Here is a 23,794-nt window from a genome sequence, read left to right as displayed (position 1 = left end):
AAAAAAAATCAAATGATGTAAAATGTATACTTCTTTTTAAATTATGATAAAAATGTGGTATGAAAAGGTCCGCGGATGATTATTGATGGGCTGTAATTTTCCAGACGGCCTTTCACGTCCGAAACGACACCTCACCCGGTTTTCAAATCGCCACGTGTCGATTTGATTTACACTATGAACCAAATTTAAATTAGGCGATAATTCTTTGAAATAATTAGGAAGGCGAAAAATAGAAAATTATATATTGACTTCTTGTGTATATATACATATTATTTTTAAATAATTAATTTTATTACACAAGGATGAGTTATAATTATAGATTTAAATTTTTTAATTTAAAATATTTGAATAAATAATTTATATATTTAAATATATAATTTAAATAATGAAAAATTATAAATATAATAAGTGTGTTTAATTTAAAATATTATTTTTATAATTATAATTTAATTATTAAGTGAATAGTATGGATTTCATTTCAGTATATTTTAGAGAATATTCTTAAAAGTATCACAAAATTCAAATTTTTATTTTTAAAATATGTTTTTTAAAATTACAATTTAATTATCCATGATTATTAACTGAATAGTGTGAATTCGGCCTGGAGTATGCCGTAAAACTGCTTCTGCTTGGCTAAGAGCTCGTCTTCCTCGGACGTAAGGAAACAAGTTAACGGCCCAAGACCCAGAGGCATCTGGCAGGAGTGAAAGCCTGCTCCCTTACCGACCACCAGCGGGTTATTACAGGTGGCGTGGTTTTCCTTGATAACAGTGATGAGTCAAACCAACATTCGCGGATAGCAGCCAGAGATGGTTGTCCTCACTGTTGGTTTGACACCTGAGTTTGATAGGTTTTGCCACCTTCGGAAAAAAAAAAAAACTGAATAGTGTGAATTTTATTTTAGTATATTTTAGAATATTCTTAAAAATATCATAAATTAAAAGTTGAAATTTATTTCAAAAGTAATTAGGTTCTTTCTATCTTTTTTATTAAATTAATTAATTAAAAAAATATCACATGAACATGTGTCATATAAACATGAGTTATGGTTTTTTGGAGCATGTGGTATAAGTAAACCATGATATTGACCCATAGTAGTGTAACAACAAAGTTTGTTTAAAAATTATGAATATTCATGGTAAAATGAGAATGGATCTTATGATTGAAAATCTTGTTACATGTTTTCTAAATGTATATATGTTGAAGTCATATATTAATTATTTTTATAATTAATATTAATAATAATAACTTAAAATAAAGTTTTAGTTTAGAATATTTGAAACTAATTTTGGAAGAAATCACATTAGTAGATTTTGGAAGAAATTTAATTTTTAGGATTGTTTTTTTTTAAATATAGCAATAAGAAGATAAATAGATAAATGTCTTTCTGATTAATCATATCATTAGGATTTGGTCAAACAACTAATGTGGCAATGTGAAAAAATCATACAATCTTCATGAATAAATGGCAAGGATGCACCATTGCCCCAAACCAACTAGTGTGGTTCATAATCAGACAATGTGAAAAAATCATACAATCTTCATGAATAAATAGCAAGGATGCATCATTGCCCCAAGATCAGTCATTGAAAACTAGCCATTGGGTTTTAGTTAAACAGGGAAATATAAATTCTAAAAAGTTAGAAAGGAATTATTTAATATTCTAAATCTGGTTATAAATTATTTAATATTCTAAATTTAGTTATAAAATTAGTTGTTAGGAATACGAATAATAGTAATATATTGTTAAGAAAATTAATAAGGGGATAAGAATAAGTTGTTAATAAAATAGTTGTTAGGAGATTATATATAATATTAAATAATAATAAAGTTTTAAGGGGGTTAAGAATAAATTATAAGTATTAATAAAAATAGTTGTTATATAATTTTAAATAATAATCAGGTTATAAGGTTTAGTTCCAACATATTATAACGAATAAGGTTAAGAGTAGGTTTCAAAATATTCTAAAAAGGATAGGAATTATTTACTATTATAAATTTAGTTATAAATTAACATTTAGGAGTATATCGTTAAGAATACTTCATAAATTAATAAGACAGTTAAGAATAAGTTATAAATATAATTCTAATAATGTGATTAATCCTAAAGACATTTATCTAGTACAATATGGATCACAAAAGTCTTATATCTAACATTATTACCCTAAAGAAGATAAGTATTTTGATCTGATTTGATTTATATGACTAAATTACACAGATGTGGCAAATTTGCATGGAGGTAAAAAATGGCTAAAATCTAGTCGTGCTTGAATCTTGTTTTTGATCATGAAAATGCATTCACCACTATCAAAATCCCCTAAAGTAACTTAAATAATGAAACTTGACCGTTGTAACCTGGATTTGTTAAAAATCTTTAAGATTTTGTTAAATATCTTGAAAGAAATTCCATTGTTTTTCAGAGAAATTTGAGCCGGTTTAAAACTAAGCATTTCTAACAATATGTAATAGATAGAACTGAGAATTTCTAGAAATATGTAACCTATTAGACATATCTCCAATAACTTAAATCCATACAGTTACCAAACTACTCAAACTAAAATCTTTTAACAAATAAATTAATCTTACCAAAAATTATACCGCAACTACCCCAAACATGAAGATGAAAAAATGGACTCCTTTTCCTCGATATCCGTTATATCCGTCGGAGATCGTGGTGTAGAAACAAATATTTTCGGTTCGAGATCGTGGCGTCGCATGCCGTCACGTCGTGGAAAAAATTTCGGTGTAGAAACAAATATTTTCGGTTCGAGATCGTGGCGTCGCATACTCCGTGATGTCGGAAAATTTATTTTCTGACGATAACCTGAAGCGGGCAGTCTGCCAATAGCACTGTCCGCTCACCACGAGGTAACTCTGTAAATTCATGATCCATTATCCTTGGGGTAATGGGGCCCACTCGTTCGATTCGAATCCTGAAGGAATGATGCCAAAGTGGGTGAACGTTTTTCGCGTGAGGATGGCGTGGCCGGAATGAGCTGTCATAATCCTCCAAATACGGTCAAAGATTCGGCAGAATATGATATAAGATTCCATTCCAGTCCAAAATTAAACACAAGAAAATAATTTATAATTCTGAAGCAGCGGTGGACTGGATATTCTGTACCAGCGCACTGAATATCCCCGTGGCTGAGTCAGATGTGTGCTCCGAAGTGGTTAGTGGATAAGAAAGGAATTTAGGTGGGCCATACTTAAATTAAAAAGGATTTCGCCATCTTTGTCTTATGCCTTCCACTAACATTTAAGTCAACGAACATTCAAGTTAACAACAAAATTAAGGGACCATGACCCCTAGGGGATTGAGTTGGCACTCACATGTTCACATCTTTCGTGACACGACATACAAATTAACATCAAAGGGGATTATCATATAGAAAACCTGACCTTTGCATTTCACCAAGAGGCCCCGTCCCTAGGCTTCAACTTCCCTTTTTCTTTAAAATTTTCCCTCCAACAGGAACCCACTTCGCATAGCATTTACATAAATATTTCTTTAACATCTTAATCTTTGCCAATTATGGTGGTGGCATAACATTTATAGAAATCTTTCTTTAACACCGTAATATTTGTTAATTATGATGATGACAATATTTTAAAAGATAATTATGACTATTTGGATTGAGATGTATGGTGCCAAATAATAATTACAAAATAGCCTTTTTCATTTTAGGTAAAAGTCCTTATCAATGCGAAATCGTGTAATAAAAAACAACAATATTAAAGTGTTGAATGAAGCAACACAATTCATGGCATTTAAGTCCAATAGATGAGTGGTGAGTCATATGATTAGATTAAATTATCATTAGGGATATCCTTTGAAGCATATTCTTAGTTTTATATTTGAGTTCTAATTAGAATTTTATTTGTTGTTTATGTAGTCATAAGAGTCAAGTTTGTTAAGATTGTTAAGAGGCTTAGAGATCATGTGTTAATCCTTAATTAAAAATAATAGTAGCAGAGATCTTATGTTTTAATAACCGAGGTTACATTAGAGATTGGTTGGGTTATTTACAATTGGTGACTTTAGTGAGAGAATAACCAATTTAACTAAATGTTGATTGTGAGAGATTAAGAATAATGTTAAGAGATTGATGAAGGTTTTCCCTTATGATCTAACTGTATGGGACTCATGTAAGATAAGGATGGCATTAACTGTATGGGACTCATGTAAGATAAGGATGGCATTAGGGCATTAGATCATCAAAAGGGTATTCGTTAATCTTCAACTTAATTGAAGGATTGACGTTATAATGCCTCAAGGTGGGATCCACATACCATACAGTGTAGAGAGAGTTTCCACATCATGAGCACAAATTTAGAATTGTTGTTCCATGCTTACTGTCTTGATATGAGTGAGAGGTTGCATTGCTACTTTCTATTAGATATGTTGTGGAGCACATCTTACAAGTCGGTGTCATGGATTTGTATTAGAGCATTGGGTATATTTTAATTCAAGAATGTAGGCTTGGAATAGCAAGTTCACATATGTCACCCTTATGTGAAGGAGATAGACCCCACCTTGTAAGAAGACTCGGTTATGAAGGTCAGTGCTTGTGTGTGTGAGAAAGGTGAAGATGCAAATAATAATCAACCAGAATGGGTATCCCGATTGGTCGAAGCCCCCTTGCCAAGTTAATGGCCCTCCATCACGAGGTGTGGGTTAGATCTTCTTTGGGTCCATCTAGGTCAAACTTCTTCAGTAGAGTCAACTAGGCATGAGGCCCCTTTGGGTGGGCCCACCTAGGGATTTTACTGCAAAAAAAAAGAATAGGAAGTAAAGATGCAAATAATAGAGGAGTGATAAAGGATTTTGTTTTAGAGGAGAAATGGTGAACGAGAACTAAGGTTGTTGGCATTGCAATAAGTTATTCTTGTCATAGTATATATATTATTTTGAAGTGTTGGAGCTTAAGTGTAATAATCAAAATTTAAATCTCCACTAAACCCCATATTATATCCTCCCCCCCTCTTAAGGAGGGACATGCAAAAGGATGTGCTAGGAAGATAATAGTTAATAAAAGATAGGTGTCTTGTTATATTCATGATAACATGAGGTATGTGTTGTCATATTACTCATCATCCACTTACACTAATGGTGTTTCTAAGGAATCATCACAAGATGTGGTGGAAGGTGAAGCCTATTCTTGTAATTTAGAAGAAGGGTTGTTGTAGGAACCTAGTCAACTAGACTAATGAATAACTACAAATGTAGTAGAAATAGTTGATTGAAATTATAATTTTATAGTTTATTAAACAATTAATTTTTTCAACTAACAAAGGTAGTTATAGTATTGATAACTACCTCCCATGTATGGAACAATATAAACACATAAGAATATGTCATTGCAACTATAAGAGTGCATTATAAGGGTTAATAAAGACCACTTGTTGTTGGTTCTATAGTTACTTCTCTCTCTCTCTCTCTCTCTCTCTCTCTCTCTCTCTCTCTCTCTCTCTCTCTCTCTCTCTCTCTCTCTTCCATTAATATGTGTATTCTTTGTATATATAGTTTATATAATATGGTTTATTGTTGAACTATTGGTAACTAAATTACGCTCAAATCCCCTAGATTACAACCTTGTTTCCATTGTTAGTAGTACTAATCCAAAACACACACATTATAGAGTAGATGCATGAATGCACATACATTAAGTGAGAATGAGATAAGCAATTGGTGGGCTAGAAAATTGGAGGATTATTTGAAAATCTAAAGAAGGAGCCAATTGACCCTTGTGATTGCTAGGAAAAAATATTTTATGAAGCCAATAAGAAGTTATTAGAGTCAATACCCTTGGAGATAAATAAATTTATTAAAAGATAAAACACATGATAGAGGTGTTGACATCCAGAATACCTAGGTTTTAATAGAAGGGGTTAATCCCAGTGAAGAGGCCTAATTATATTATACCCTATTTGGAATAGAAGAACCCTTTGGATTAATATTGTGGAAATATTTCAATGAGTTTTAAATTTGTTCCAATATGTTCTATTACTTTTATGAAGACTAATAAACATAAAATAGATGTATTATCTAATACAAAAAATACTATTTTGAAAGTCAGTTCTTAGAAGTAAAAGAAATATGCTTATTAATCCTTTAACTTGCTAGAATTTTTTCTATAGAAATTATAGAATTTAAATAATAAAACTTTCCATAAAAGATATCTCAGCTAGCACCAAAAAATGTTTAAGACTTGGTTGAAGAAAATAAATTGGAAGATCTTTATGTAACACCTCCCACACCCTTGTGCCATCTTGGGCTATGGGAGTGCTACCTTTTGACCTGATCTCCAAGGTTTTCTATGAAGATGGGCTTACAAAAACCTTTTTTCTCAAAGTCTTTTAATCCTAAAATTATTATCACTAATTCATTTAGCTTGTTGAGAGCTTCCTAGCGATATAAATTTTACCTCAATCCAGTCTTGCTTAGAAAATTGTGCCTCTTAGAAGTTTAGCCCATTAAAGAGTTCACATCATCAAGAGGGAACTATGTGGCATCCATGTGGCCATACCTAGCCCAGATTGTGCCACTCCACCACCACATGGATATCCATGTGGCATGCATGTCATGTTGATATGAGTGATTTCCATGTTAAAATGGTCATGGTAACTAGCTAAGGGTCGATGGTGGAAGATTGGTACTAGACGATTAGCACTGGGCCCATCGACACCAGAATTATCGACCATAGGCTTATCTACCTAAACTTGTTTATGTGTCGATGTTTGACAACTCGAAAACCCCATGGGGTCCACCCAATATATGTCACGTTAAGTTGGGCGTATCGACCTCAGTACTCATCTATTTTAATTTTCCTAAAGGACGAGTGGCTTGATGGCATGGTGGCCTAGTGGGATCCACCTACTTATGGCACATTGGGCCTAACTTCCATAATTGGTTGATGTACCTCCCCCTGCATACACAAGGCTGATGGTTAAAGGGTCCAAAACTAATATATTCCCATCAACATTAGGCCTTTCTAAACATTGATCCTTTTAATTGTCTTAAAGGTATGATGACCTGAAGGGGTCCACATCTTATAGTTTCACTATCTGCCAAGGTTCTTCCATTGGCTTCTTAGTGTCATACATTGTTATTACTTATATGTGGGTATAGTAACCCCCCAGTCCACCGCTCAGGTGACTGATGTAAACATTGAAGACTCAAGGTTTCACAAAACAAAGGGTGATTGCCCCGACCCAAATTCTCTAAGTTTTATGGCCAAAGGCCCCAAGGTCCTAAAACTAAAAAAATTGTGTAATAATCAATGACAAGAACATGGGCCCATGCAATGGTTTCTAAAAAAAATGGAGCGAGATTCCAAATACAATTTATACAACTTTTCTTAGTTGTAATGTTTCCAAATCAAATTAAACCATACTAGTCTACTGTTAACTAGTTAAACTTATTCAGAGAACTATGATCATCAATTATTAAATAACACATAGATTCATATTTCAATTATAAACATAATTTTCAATTGATCATAATCATACATGTTCTAATATCAATCATACAAATAATGTTGAGAAGCATCATTCAAGCACTCATTAAATCTCATAGACATACAAGATATTAGACTAGTCATAAACATAGAATTGAACATATGCAACTATAATCTACTTATCTATGTGTTTTAAGATGATTGGAAACTAAAGGAGGGACTTCCATTCTCCACCCAACCATATGCCATCTACACAACACATGTCTTTCACCTAACCACCCCTAAGCTAGATCCAATGTCTGAGGAGATGCTTTCTTAGGGAATTCACACCAAAGGTTTAGTTAAACACTCAAAATATGGATTCCATTGTCCAAGTGGTTTATCAATTGCCCTCTAGTAGTAAGTACCACAATGACCCACTCTTTCCTCTGAGTTCATTCACAGTGATTCACCTAAGGTCCAAATGGGGTATTGCTTAGTGTAGGAGTTAGAATCGATAGTCTAAGTGGTTTATCAATTTTCTTTACATATCAAGCACCACAGGGGTTTGGAGTCCACTGTCATTGTGGTTTATCAACTACTCAACAAGCACCATGGTGAATCAAGATTCCCTGCCTGGGTGGTTTATTAGTTATGCAGCAAGCACCACAGTGATTAAGTCTTCCACTAAGCCCCCCACTAACCACACAAGCTTAGAAAATACAATATAGTGCCCTCAAACACAATTCATAGGGGGTATCATCCAAAATTCACAAGGATGTAACTCAATGTCAAGTCTTCAGGGCACTGGTATATAACCTTGATTGCATTGGCCCTATATACATACACAAATTCCACTCTGCCTTTCACTACCAATGCCCAACCATGTCGATGCATTCCCACCATTAGTTGAACTCTCCCTGGGGAAAATGAAGCTTTGTTCAGGATATAATTTGGATGAATTGTAATTAGTAAGAGAAAAAATGGGAGTCAAGGGATCAACCAACAAGAGCCATGACTGAGAACCAATCACCTAGAATAGTCCAATGATTACCAACCCAAAAAAGGCAACCCATGTTCTCTTCAGTTGTACATATATATCATTATCCTCACTGTCCCTTCATGTGTTTGAGAGGGTGTCGTCTTGGCTCTTTGATCCACGAGGGGAATGGGCACTGCCCTTTGTTTCCACTACCCTAATCACATCACTTGATTTTTTTTTCCAACGAGTAGCTCTTTCCCAGTCATATCACATAAATATATTTTTAATAACTAGATTGATCCAATTTGAAATTGAGTTTAGCAATTAAGTCCAGGTTAGGTTTGTTTCCTTTCCAGGCATGCAAGCTTCCTCATAACATTGGATCCATAAGGTCATCCCCTCCTTCAATCGATGGTCATGGAATTTAAATTAAATGTCTAAACTTCATCATATCATCCAATCATGGCTCCCACACTAACATTACAATCAAAATTTTAAATTATAAAAACAAGGGTAAAAGAAAGGGTTGTTACAAACCCCACCCCCCTAAAGGAATACCATCCTCAGTGTTTTATAAATCAAAAAACAAAAACTAAGCTTTATAACAACTTTTACATTTTTCTATACATTAAACAAAAATGGGTACAACTCCCTCATTTCGTCTTTAAATTCCCATGTTGCTTCATTGGGTCCAAAGTGCTTCGACGATGCCTTATACTACTCTATTACTTGATTTTGGAGCACAATTTGTCTCTGGTCTAGGACACATAGTGGTTTGGGTTGGAATTATCCCACTAATTCGACCTATATCACCGACTACTAAATCACATGATTAGTGTCATGTACTCTCTTTTTAAGAAAAGAAACATCAAATACATCATTTTCTTTCACTGTGGGTGGCAAGGCTAAGGCTATAAGGTATTGGTCCCACTCTTTCCAAAATTTCAAATGGTCCACAAAATATGGGTGCTAATTTAGCACATGACCTCACTTTCAGTGAGTTATTCCTTAATCTGATGTAGAGATATATATGCTTTCTCACTTGGAATTCTTTGTGCATTCATTGCTAGTCTACCTATTTTTCCTGTCCTGGGTTACTTTCAACTACTTCCTGATATTAATCAATTCTTGCTCCATTTCTCTCAGCTTGTTAGGTCCAAGTACTACTCTTTTCAATGAGTCATCCTAGATAATGGGAGTATTGCATTTTCTAACATACAATGCCTCTAAAGGACCCATTTTCAATGACTATGGGTATTAACTTTTGTATGCAAATTCAACGAATGGTAGGAATTCTTCCCACATCTTTGTCTAATACATGAGATACATCCTTAGCATGTCTTTTAGGATTTTTTTGACATTTTTAGTTTGACCATCCGTTTGAGTATGATAAGTTGTGCTAAAAGCTATTTGAGTCTGAAAGTCTACAAACAATGCTTTCCAAAAATTCAAAGTGAACTTGGCATCTTGATTTGAAATGATCTTCTTAGGCCTTCCATGCAATATGAATATTTCTTTTATAAAAATTTGAGCTATGTTAATAGTGGATTTAAAAACTATAAAGTGAGTTTCCTTGCTCAATTTCTCCACTACTTTCATAATTGCATCATGTTGTTTGGATTTCTTTGGAAATCCCATGATGAAGTCCATGGATATGACTTCCATTTCCACTCGACGATTGAAATTGTCTATAGCAATCCCACTAAATGTCTTCATTCTACTTCGACTTGTTAGAATTCTAGGCATCTAGCAATATATTCAGCTATTTCCTTCTTCATTCTTGGCTAACAATACAATTTCTTTATGTCTAATATCATTTTATGGTAACCACGATGATCTAAATAAGGTATTTTATGAAACTCATCCATTATGAGTTTCTTGAATTTGGTTGCACATGGTACATACCATCTATCTTTGAACAACGATAGGCCATCATCAGTTAGTTTGTAATTCTTTCATATGTTTCCTTCTTGTTGTAAGCATTCCTTCACATATTATAAATTATCATCATGTAGCAATGCTTCTTTAATATTTTCTTTGGTGTCAATTTCATAAGTGTTAATGGCTGTCAAGTGAGCTACTTGTAGACTTCTACTAAGTGCATCTACTACCCCAGTTTTCATTACCCTTAATATACTTGATTTGAAAAAAAAATCCACTAATTAAAGCCAAGCATTTGGATTTTCTAGCATTTACCTTAGGTTGATCAAACAAGTATCTCAGTCCTCCATGATCTAACATCAACACAAATCTTCTTCCAAGCAAGTAGTGCCTCCACATCTTCAATGCGTGCATGATCACTACTAGCTCCAAGTCATGAGTATCATAGTTCCTGTCATGCTCATTTAGTCTCCTTGATTCTTAGTAGATTACATGTCCTTCTTCCGGCAGGACTCCACCTATCCCTTCCTTGTAGGAATATGTGCAAAATAGGAAATCCTTCTCTATGTCTATTATTCTTAGAATAGGTGCATGTGTGAGAAAGTTCTTTAGTTTCTCAAAGCTAGCTACACACTTTGATGTCCATTAAAATTTCACTCCTTTCTTCTGTAAAGCTATGATGAGATGTCAAATCTTTGAAAAAACTCAAATGAATCACCAGTAATATCCATCCAATCCCATGAAGTATTTGACTTTTGTAACATTTCAGGGAGAGGGCCACTCCATTATGGCATTGATTTTTTCTAGATCCATAGCTACTCCTTCCTTTGAAATGATATGTCCCAAATATTGTACTTGTGTTTGGAAAAAATTCACAATTTCTAACTTTGGCATGCAATTTGTGTTCTTGAAGAAATTGCAACACCCCCTTAAGATGCTCTTCATGTTCTTCTCTGGTTTTTGATTAAACAAAAAGTATCATCAACAAAAAATAGCATGAACTTGTCTATATATTGGTTGCGACATTGTTCATCAGGGACATGAATGCAGTTGGGGCATTTGTGAGCCCAAATGGTACAACCACAAACTCGTAGTGCTTGTATCTCATCTTGAAAGTTGTCTTGTGAATGTATTCATTTAATAATTCTAACTTGATGATAGCCAAACCTCATATCTATCTTGGAATACACTATGGATCCTCTCAACAAATCAAATAAATTATCAATTTTGGGCAATGGGTATTTATTATTCACAATAGATTTATTTAATTACTTGTAATCAATGCATAGGTGTAGTGTGTCATCCTTCTTCTTTACAAATAGTGTTGGGGCTCCCCAAGGTGATATGTTAGGTCTAATGTATCCTGTATTCAAAAACATTTTCATCTGTAATTTTAATTCCACCAAATCTAGCATGCTCATGTGATATGGGGATTTAGAAATTAACACATAAATGAGAATCAATTCATTGGATAAATTGATTTACCTCATAGGAAAACTTCCTTAGGAAACACATCATTATATCATCTCAAAATGGGGTGATCTTCAATTCTGAGTTCAATATTCTTTGTTACATTGGTTACTTCGATCATAAACATGGTACACCCTTTCCAACAACATTTCTTCACTTGAAATACTGAAATTTTCCCTACTAAGACATGCTTTCTTATTTCTTGCAATACTTTTTCCACTCCTTCATCGTTGAGGTATTCCAATAATTTACAATAAAAATATAATTTGGTCCTATGGGATTCCAACCAATCCATTTCAATTAAAATATCATATGAAATTGATGGTGAAATACTAAGTGTGGTTGTTGTTGGAATGACACTTATTTATAGGTTACATGACTCCACCAAATCAGTTACCCCCTTTTTGAATCCCGTGGCTAGTTGGACCAACCACAATTTGGCATGTGGTTTCTTCTACAGGGCACTTGTCTCTACAATTTTGGGATTGACATAATTGGAATTATAACCCATATTAATTCAAATTGAAAGAGTTAGGTTGGAAACCATACCTTCAATTTCAATCACTAAATCTTGATGATCTACTTGTTTTTTTTCCAATGCCACATAAATCCAAGGTATTCTTTGAGCCACATCATTTACTGTTGTTTCCATTTAGACATTGTACAAATTCTTGATAATATATTGATTGAGAGGGATACCTTTTAACATGTGATTCTCTCCACATCCCCAACAATTCAATGAAGTTTTCTTGGGTTCCTCTACCTCTTCTCTTGATGATTTAATAGGATTATCTCTATTGGTAGTAGGGAAATTCTGTTGGATCTTGAATTTAGCAATTGTATTGAGCTTGACACTTTTCATCATCTACTTGTACCCTAAGGATTGTGGTCCTTTCACTTTAAATATAGTTTTATATTTCTTTCTCCAATTTGTTTATATTTCAACCTTATGCTTAGATAATCATAACAATACTTGGTGTTCTTGATATTGTCATCCAGTGTCTTTGCTTCATCAAATTTAATTTTGTCTTGGTAGGATTGTAGTAACCACTGAGGTATCTATGAATATTCAAATTATCATCCTTTATGTAAGGTACATACCTTAGTAGTTACAAAAACATGTTGGTGTAAGAATCAAAGGTGAGTTGTCCCAACTTGTGCTCATGAAACTATTTGATTTTACTTTCATAGTACCTCTTAGATAGGTACTTTTCCTAGAAATATTTCTCAAATATTTTTCAAGCTAGTTCATTTATGTGATTCTGTTGATATTTGTAAGATCTTCCCACCACATGTCAACTTTTCCTTTCAAGTTAAAAATAGCTACCATGACCTTCATATTCTTATAATAGTCATGGAGTCTAAAATACTTATTTAAGCCAAAAATCCATGCTTTTGCTTCTTCACTCTTCTTAATCTCTCCATTGAAGGCAGGAGGCTTTGATTTAATGAATTATTCTAACATTATTTTTTTCTCACTCCTCCATTGCTAGTGGTCCCTTCTTGTCCTAGTTGTGGCACTAGATAGTTGATCATGGCTGCTTATTTCTTTTTCGGGAGTGTTGAATGGAGTTCCTCTACTCAACTTGTCATCACCTATTTTCCTATGCCTTTTCTTTAACTTACTAATCCTACCTTATTCCTTTCCAATCCATGCTTCCATATTTCAAATGGAATTTACTTCGATTCATGCCTATCCAAATAACTAACACTAGGTTCATGTTGTTTTTGTCTTTGCAGATCTAACAAGCTCTACAATATCATTGAATTCACCATTGCATGTCTTTCTTGACCTCTAAGATTATTTTCACTGTAAAACTTGCAACTCATCAATCTAGCTGTTAATCTTATGAGGGTACCCATCCAATCAAGGGAATTTTCTTTTGAACTCTTTCCAACTAAATCTTCTTCCTAGTTAGGGTGGGTTCTGTCCATGCTGTACTGTGCCATTCTACTACTCATTCCTCTATAATATGTTATATATTATGTCTTCTTATGTGATATTACCCAAATAAATGTTATCTAAATCAAGCATAAACATATTAATCATAGCCTTGGTATGTTATCACCAAGCATTCTAACTTGAAGTTGTTCACACGACCAAAACGCATGTCAGTTACATAATTCTTGAAAAAAAAAGGATAATAAGAATTCCATATAGGTTAGCGATCACATCAACTACATGTATAAATCAAAATTCATATAACAATTTAATTTATTCAACCATATAAAATTGAATTCCAGTATGTGTGTGAGCCCCTTCAGGTCCAATGTTTAACCTAGGATTTGATACCACTCTATAACACCTCCCCCATTTGTGCCATCTCAGGCTATTAGAGTCTACCATTTTGACCCAATCTCCAAATTTTATTATGAATATGGTATTACAAAAGCCTCTTTTCTTAAATTACTTGAATCCTAAAAGTAATGTCACCATTTCGTTCATCTCGTCGAAAATTTTCCAGTGATATAAATTTTACCTCAATCTGAGTCCAGGTTAGAAAGTTATACCTCTTAGAAGTTTATCTCATTAGAGAGTCCACATCATCAAGAGGTATCTACAAGAACCCACGTGGCCACACCTAGCACACATTGTGCCACACCATCTCCATGTGGATATCCATGTGGCATGCACATCATGTTGGTTCGAGTGATCAAAATGTTAAAATGTTCGTGGTAAGTGGATGAGGGCCAATGGCAGAAATATGGTATCATCCAATCAACACTAGGCTTATCAACCATGAGATTGTCTACCTAAACACATTCATTCCCCAACATATTTGAATACTAAAAATATTGTGGGGTATAGTTGTCATATGTCATATAAGGTTGGGCCTCTTGGCCTCAATGCTCATTCATTTTAATTTTCCTGAAGGGCTAGTAGCTCGATGGGGTCTACCAAGCTTACATCATGTCATGTTAGGATCTTGGTTGTAGAATCGTCCACACAAATCCTTAAAATGCTTGATAGATCAAAGGCATGACAGCTTGGCGGGGTCAAATTGCTTACATCATGTCGGACCTAGATTCCATCATCGATCAATGTACCTCCTCATGCATACACTTTACAAGGCAGATGGATGAAGGGTCAAAGGTTGGTATCATTATACACATTGATCTATTTAAATGTCTCGAAGGTCCAATGACCAAATGGGCTCCACATCACATAGCTTGTTGGGCCAAGGTTCTACCATTAGATTCTTGGTATTAGACACTACTATTACTTATATGTAGGTATAACACCACTTTACTCCATCAATTTGGTGACTGATGGAAATGTTGAAGACTCAAGGTTTCACAAAACAAAGGGTGACTTCCCCAACCCTAATTCTCTAATTTTTATGGCCAAATTCCTCGAGGTCCTAAACCTCAAAATTCCATATAATAACTAGTGATGGGAAGAGGTGCCCATACACTCGTTTCTGAAACAAATAGGGAAAGACTCCAAACACAATTTTTATTAGTTACATAAGGAGAATGTTACCAAATAAAATTAAAACATACTAGTCTACTACTAATTGGTTAAGCTTATTCATAAAACCATGATCATCAATTAATGGAGAACACATAGATTTATATTTCAATCATAAACATAATGCTAGAAAACACAATCCAGACTAGCCTAGAATAATCATATAGGTTTTGATATCAATAATAAACATAATGTTGAGCAACAAAATCTAGACACTCATTAGATCTCATAGACATACAAGATATCATACTAGTCATAAACACAACATTGAACATATGCAACTATAATATACTATATCTGTGTGTTTCAAGATGGCTGGAAACTGAAGGAGGGACTTCCACTATCCACCCAATTTAATCTGTAAACTTCCATGGATATTCCACTGAACAACTCGTCACAACAGATCTGATAATAATATATTAAAATTCTATTTTTTTATTATTATAGTATTACAGTTTTATAAACTCCTAGATATGTAAATATAAATGTAACTAGTGCATGCACACAAATGGAAATCATGTAGAAAAGTAGAGAATGACAAAATAATCTCTCACACACATATAAGACACAAAATATGCTTTGGCAAACCCTTTTGGGAGAAAAATAGCTGGAAGGTGAGGTTGCTTTGCTCTCTTTCTCTGTCTAGAAATATGGTTGCAGGTACAAAGAAGTAATGCCTGTGGCCCATAGGTTGCTACAATGCACAGATCCACTCTGTGTGCTCTACCTCCTATCTCTCCTGGATATCTTTGCTCAAATATGGAACAAAATGCTCTCGAAAGAATGGAATTCCTCTTCCTCCTAGTGGCCTGGTTATAACACAACCCGATAGCCTACTAGTGGTTAAGTTTGACTACATCAAATCTTAACTAGAGTTACAATATAGACTCTTCTAGAGTCTTTTACATAAAAAAACACTTGGATAGCCCCTTTTCCATAAGTAATGGGGGTTTATGCGACATCCTCTTGAACTATATGATTTGATTTAGAATATTAGATTGCTGAGCTAAGATCCTCCTCAGATTAGAAACAAAATGCTTTCATTGTGTTTAAGGATTCATGAATTTTGCAAGTGAAAAATGAGTTTTTTTTATGTTAATTTTATGAGAAATTTTAACATAAATAAGATACTAAAAAACAGCACAAACATGTATAGAACATCATCAAAAACACATCACAATAGGAACAGGATAAAGGAGTTCACCCCTCCTGGGCTACGTCTCCTTGGTCCAACTTCCAATGGCTTGGGCCTCTCTATTATGCTCAAAAGTGTAAAAAGATGTGTTTAAAATGCTCAAATGCTTCTGAAACCTGTTCCAATGAGTCTAGAATGTCAAAAAATGGCCACCTAGCCTGTTTCTGCATCCAATTTGGTCGAAAAATGGAGAAGTTATGACCTCTCCTAGTTATGCCACTATTCGCTCCACAAATTGCTAAAAATCGGCACCATTCCTATAATTTCGCTCCAAAAAGCGCTAATTGGGCAAAAATTTCACCGCGTGGCGGGAGAAATTGTAGGACTATTAAAAGGTCCTATAATCCCCATGTGGTCTTAAAAAATGCCAAGTCCACCCTAGTCACATGCAGCAGTTAGGCGATGGCGGTCCTCTGGGCGGTCACATAAAATGTAACTGCTGGCCGATAGTTATGGTGGTCACATTATTGTGGTGGTAAAATTTTTTGTTTCTATGGTAGCGGTTTGTGTGTTCACATGGGGGTAGTTAAGTCTCCTCGCTCCCCAACCTCGGTGGTGTTAAACCTTAATACAAACCCAACTCCATAGTTTGTTAAGTTGTAATGTGTAGGCAGATTGGTAAAGCTTGGTACTGTGTGTTGAGAGGTGCTGGTTTTGATTCCTGTGGCCTCCGGGACGGTCATTGAACCAAATTTTGGTGGCCTCCTGGGTTGCCATGTGGCGGCCTCCATTGGGCCACGTGTCAGCCCGTGGTTGGCCACCTCACCATCCAATAAAAACCAGCAATTGCAACCATTCGGAGGGAATTTGATTCGCCAAGAGAATATTGACCAGTCAACTGCCACATAACCTTGCCTAGTCAGTGCCATGTCAGCAGTATAGACTACTGACTGGGCTGTCCTTTTTTTGTAAAATTCGTCTGTTTGATAAAGTGAACACAATGTGTTTCTAGGAGCATACGGTGTTTGTTTCACGCAAAATGAGTTGCAGTAGATTTAGGATGACGAAAACTACGTGGTCATTTAGGTTCCACATCATTCTTACAAATTTGATTTTTGAGCATAATTTTGAGCACCTGATCACTCCTCCCCACTGGAAGCCTTTTGGACCCCAAAATGTCACTTTCAGTCGTTCAACAGGTGAGGGTACAGTTCCCTCACCTTTCCAATCTTTATCCATTTGGATTTTGAAGGATTTGTACCCTTGAGCCCCACTCAAAGATAATTGACACTTCCTCTTTTTGATGTCCTTGTTCTTCTGTCAAGTATAGTGTCTTGCTGAAGCTCATCAAGGAATTGTGGAGAAACATCTTCCATAGATGGAATTTGAATATTCTCTCCTTGATCTTCAATCAAAGGAGGCTCATACAAATTTAAATTCTCAACATTAACAACAACATAAATTTGCATATATGAAGGTAAATCCAACCTGAAGGCATTGTTACCAATCTTTTCCAAAATTATGAATGGGCCATATCTAATTGGTTTTATCCTTTTACCTTCTTCTTGGAGCCTGTCTTTGCTAATGCGAAACCAAACTTCATCCCCAACTTGGAACTTGTGATCTTCCCGATGCTTGACATGCCTTGCTTTGTACTTGCCTTGGCTCTTTTCAAGTTGTTCTTGAACCTTTTGGTGTACCAATTGGATTTGTTCAATGAACTTTCCTGCTTTGTCTATGTCACTATAACCATCAATAGCAACCCATTTTCCAAAAATAAAATCCAAAGGAGACTTAGGCAAGTATCCCAAACATGCCTCAAGTGGCGATGTTTGAGTTGAAGAGTGCTTGGCCCAGTTGTAAGCATGTTGAATATAGTGAAAATGTTCACCCCACAACTTAGGATGCTTGCTGCAATACCCATGAAGAAGATGTATCATTGTTCTGTTCACCACCTCTGTTTAACCATCTGTTTGTGGATGAAAAGTTGTACTCTTTTTTAGTTTTGTGTCCATGAATCCCCATAAGCTTGACAAAAAATTCCCAAAAAATTGAGAATCTTGATCACTAACAATGGATGTGGGCAATCCAAAATGCACCCAAACATTATGAAAGAATAACTGAGCAGTTTTTTTAGATGTAACTTGCTTTTTACATGGCATCAGAATACACATTTTTCTGAACCTATCCACAACTACATATAAATAATCATGACCTCTTTTTGACAATGGAAGACCTCCTACAAAATCCATAGAAACACTCTCCCACAGTCGTGAAGGAACGAGAATTGGTGTGTACAATCCTAACTTCCTATTGCTAGGCTTACTGATTTCACATAATGGACATGCCTTAATAAAACGAGACACACTTTCAAGCATACGAGGCCAACAACAATACCTCTGTAGATGTGCCACCATCTTACTTACACTGAAATGACCAGCAATAAGAGAAGTATGTTCCTCTCTTATGATGTTAACTCTTTCTCCTTGTGGAATACAAGTATTTCCAAGATGGTACAACAAGTTATCATGCAAATGATAATCCAATTCCTCTACTTTGTAACCTTGACTCAAGCTTGCATAAACATCTTGAAAGTCATTATCTAATGAATATTTCTCAATATAACTTTCATGTAAAACAAAATTATGCTTAAGTAAAGTAGTTGCACTAATAATAGGCCTAGAAAGCATATCGACAACTTTATTGTAGATACCTTTCTTATACCTAATTACCAAGTGGAATTTTTGAAGAAAACCCATCCATTGGAAGTGCCTTGATTGCTACAACTTTGATTGAGATTGCAAAGTATTGCAATGGTTGATGATCAGTGTGAATGATTGTTTCCTTACCCATCAAGTAGTGTTTCCATTTTTGCACACTTTGCACCAATGCATACAATTCCTTGTCATATGTAGGATAGTTAATCACTGCACAATTAAAAGTTTCTGAATGAAAGCAAATAGGCTTGCCATGTTGCATGAGGACTGCACCCATGGCGTAGTCACTAGCATCCGTCTGAATCTCAAATGACTGTCACAAGTCTGGAAGTGCAAGTATTGGAGCTGTACTGATCTTTTCCTTCAATGCATAAAAGGCCTTTTGTTGTTTGCCTCCCCACTGAAAAACCTTTTTCACACTTATCAATCCATGCAAAGGAGCTGCTATAAGAGAAAAATTAGCAATGAATTTCCTCCAATATTGGGCTTCTCCCAAAAAAATTCTTACCTCAGTGATTGTCTTGGGCGTTGGCCAATTCAAAATGACATCAACCTTGGAGGGATCTATTTTAAACTCACCTCCTCCAACAATATGACCCAAGTAAACAAAAGAAGTTTTTCCAAACTCACACTTTGACATCTTAAGATACACCTGTTCTTTTTTCAAGACATCAAGTACTTTTCTTAAATGCATGACATGTTCATCATGAGACTTAATGAAAATTAAGATGTCATCTAAGTAGACTATAACAAACTCATCAAGAAATGGCCTCAACACATCATTCATCACACACATGAATGTAACAAGAGCATTGCATAAACCAAAAGGTACAACTATCCATTCAAAGAAACCTTGTTTTGTTTTGAATGTTGTCTTCCAAATATCTCCTTCAACTATTCTAATTTGATGGTAGCCACTCCTTAAGTCCAACTTAGTAAAATACTTTTCATCTTTCTATTGATCAAGTAAATCATCTATTCTAGGCAGTGGGTAGTGGTTATTTACCATAATTTTGTTCAATGCACGGAAGTCCACACACATGTGCCATTTTCCATCCTTCTTTGGCACCAAGACAATAGGTGAACCACATGGAGAGGAAGATGGTCTGATGATCCTTTTATTCAACAACTCTTGAATTTGCTTCTTAATTTCTTTACTTTCCATCACTAACATCTTGTACATGCCAATGTTAGGAAGAGGACAATCTTGTTGCAACTGTATCTCATGTTGGATTCCTCTCTTGGGAGGTAATCCCTTTGGTTCCTGAAACATATCATCATATTGGTTAACTACAACAACCAATTCAGATTTCAATTTTGAATCACAACCTTTAAAAGCTTCATTATCAACATCATTCTTGGGTTCGATCATTAGAATCCCAAAATTCTTACTTGAATTCACTAGTCTTTTCATCTACCTCACATTAACAAGTGAAATATTTAATTTCTTGCTATGAGCTCTCGCAATATATTCTAGTCCATATTTGAATAAATGATATTTGTTTTCATGTTTATGGAAGATATATTTTTCTATCATAAAGGTATGGGCTGCTCAAAACTATGCCACATATATCTAATGGCACAACATCAAGCTCCAATTCATCTATGAAATTTGCAGTAATGGTGAATTTCAGTTTACACTTTCTAGTAACTTGTAATTGTGCGTTGTCACACACCCATCTAAGTGGATATGGTTTATGATGTGGAATGGTTTCCAAGTTTAAATTTTTGACAATGTTTTCAGAGATAAGATTGGCTTGAGAGCCACTATCGAAAAGTGTATCAATTTTGTTATGTTTTGAGATCACCCTTATGTGAAAAATTTCTATTCTCCTCTTTTCATTTGGAGTTTCATTTTGTGCATTTGAAGAACTAGTGCTAGAAATGGATTCTTTTCCTCTTAAACCCATGGTTGTGATTTTGGTTTCATCACCTGAATCAGATCCCAAATCCTATTGAGTGGTTGTAGTTGTCATTTGTTTTCCATTGTTGTTGTATCTTTTTGGTTTCATTTCAGGATGAAGATTCCAGCAATGAGCTTCATCATGACCCTCTCTAGGACAATGTTTGCATGTTACTTTCTCTCCTTCTTTTTTGTTAGATGAATTTTTCTTTCCCTTCCATTTTAAACCCTTTTCTTTTCCTTTACTCTTAAATGGATTTTTACTACCTTCTTCTGGGGTGTTTCTCCCTCTTGCTTCAAGATGAGTGGCTTGCACACACACATCATTTATATTATTCGGACTAAACATTAAGATAGTATGCCTAAGGTATCTGTGTAAACCCCCTATGTACTTCAGAAATGTGTCCTGTGATTGCAAATCTACACCTAACATTAAAGACCTTTTTCTGAATTCTTGGGTGTAATCTTGTACATTTTGACCTTTAAGCTTTCTAAATTTCTGCCAATTCATGATGGATTTCTGCATATAAGCTAGAAGGTAGAATTGTATTTTGATTGCAACAATGAAATCAATCCAAGAAATTGAGTTATTACCATGTTTTTTTTATCTCCTCTTGGATCTTTGATTCCCACCATACTAGTGTTGCACCTTCCATTCTCAAGGAAGCTAATTGAATCTTTATGTCATCCTCTTGAAGGTTTTGAATTCTGCAATAGACCTCCAACTCAAAAATCCAATTATCAAGCTTCTTTGCATTCTCTTCACCATTATACATGGGCAACTTAAATTTAGCATCAATTTTAAAAAAATGTGATATACCAGTTCCTTTTGAAGTATGATGATGAGTATGAGTAAGGGTTGTGTTAGTGGAAGAGGGTGAAAATGATTGTGAAGAAGAAGATGAAGAAGATGGTGGAGATGGTGGAGGTTTGTCTCCATTTCCATTACCTCATCCCAAATAACCTTCTCCTTTGGGAGGTTTGGAACTTTCTCCTTGTAGCGTGGTGTTCCTCTCTTCATAGAGGACCTTCACCATATCTTTCATATCAAAGTAAGCGTTTCTGAAGGTCTTCTCATCTTCTATCATGTTTGTAGGTTCTCCTTCATGAGACATGATCTCTGGAGTCTCAAATGAAACTTGAGGCTGAACTGGTGTTGGAGATTGTGGAAACCTTTCTCTCCTTCCCCTTGACCCAACTTCAGGGCTTCCAACCAGCTTCCCTTCTCCTCTTTTGAGTTTTAACCTTGTAAGCATGACATAAGATTGCAAAAAGTTAAATCCTTCTTTCACAAACAAAACCTAGTTATCTGATACCAAAATGATCTGATTTATAATATTAGATTGTTGAGCTAAGATCCTCCTCAAATTAGAAACAAAATGCTTTCATTGTGCTTAAGGATTCATGAATTTTGCAAGTGAAAAATGAGTTTTTATGTTAATTTTATTAGCAATTTTAACATAAATAAGAGATTGAACAACAACATAAACATGTACAGAACATCATCAAAAGCAAATCACAACAGGAACATGATAAAGGAGTTCACCCCTCTTGGGCTACATCTCCTTAGTGCAGCTTCCAATGGCTTGGGCCTCTCTATTATGCTCAAAAGTGTAAAAATATGTCTTTACATGATCCGTTAATGAAAAAGGTATTATAGACTTTATGTGAAGTTTGCTTATGTCACTTGGTGGAATGGATCGAAAATATTGCAAATAACATAAACACATAAGCAAATTGAAACATAATCAAACATATTAACACAACGACAATTTGATAACGGAGTTCACCAGACTTCCTGCATACCTCTCCGGGTCCTTAGCTTCCAGTGTGACCGCTTTATTAGTCTTCAAAATGCTTTTACAAACATGAGCTCAAAAACAAAGACTCAAATGAGAAAAAGGATCTCACCATTGCATTTAGCTCAAAATTTCGAGTCAAACGAGTATAAACTTGCCCATATTTGGCCACTGTGACCTCTAGACCCCCTGGAATGTGCAAAACCACCTCTGCCTTCTGCAAAACCACTTTTTGCTGACAAAAACCACCCTCTGTGCTATGGAAACCACCTCGGTCCGTGCACCCTAGTTTTGGCAGGTTCGGCTCTGGAACAAGTTAATAAAAAATTGGTTTGGCTCTGTTTCAAGCCTGAACAGATGGTATGTTGGTTAGCCCGAAGGTGTGAAGGCGTTGGTATATAACACTAGAGGTCGGCGGGTCGAAACCCCCACCCGACACTCCGACGTTTTGATATGGATTTAAATTCATATATAGCAACATATATTCGCATGAAACTTTGGTGGCATACATCTCTGCGCTCCGTTGGTTTATACGTTGAACATATGGTTATATATACCATATATGGCTATGTCTTGTGGTGAATGTGAGATAATACTTGAAACAAATTAAGGGGTCTGGCGGCCATGGGGTTGACCCTGGTCGTCGGCCCTTTTTTTCGGCGCCTCCAATCCGCTACCATAAATACAAAGTCATCCATAAGCCTAAAAAGATCCACCATAGCCCGTCTGGTGCGGCCCTTCTAGTGAAAACTCAACCTTCTGGGAGGTCAGGGGTTCGATCCTCCCTGATCCCCAAAATTTTGGAAAATAGGTGATATTGGGCAAAATTCAAGCTGCCACATGTCAGCCCTGGATTGGCCCATATTAACCAATCATACTACAACACGTCATCAACCTGCTGACATCATCCTAGACAAGTGGTGTATTCCTGGGATGACACATGTCCTGCTGACATCATCCTGTTGACCTGGTTGACTGTTGACTATTGACTATTGA

The sequence above is a fragment of the Pinus tabuliformis genome, chromosome 4_2 (genome assembly GCF_031772625.1).
Source record: "Pinus tabuliformis cultivar Carrire ecotype Pingquan chromosome 4_2, CPIR1, whole genome shotgun sequence".
In the NCBI taxonomy this organism is placed as follows: Eukaryota; Viridiplantae; Streptophyta; class Pinopsida; order Pinales; family Pinaceae; genus Pinus; species Pinus tabuliformis.
The sequence above is the reverse complement of the archived record's forward strand: the minus strand, read 5'-3'. Positions refer to the sequence as shown.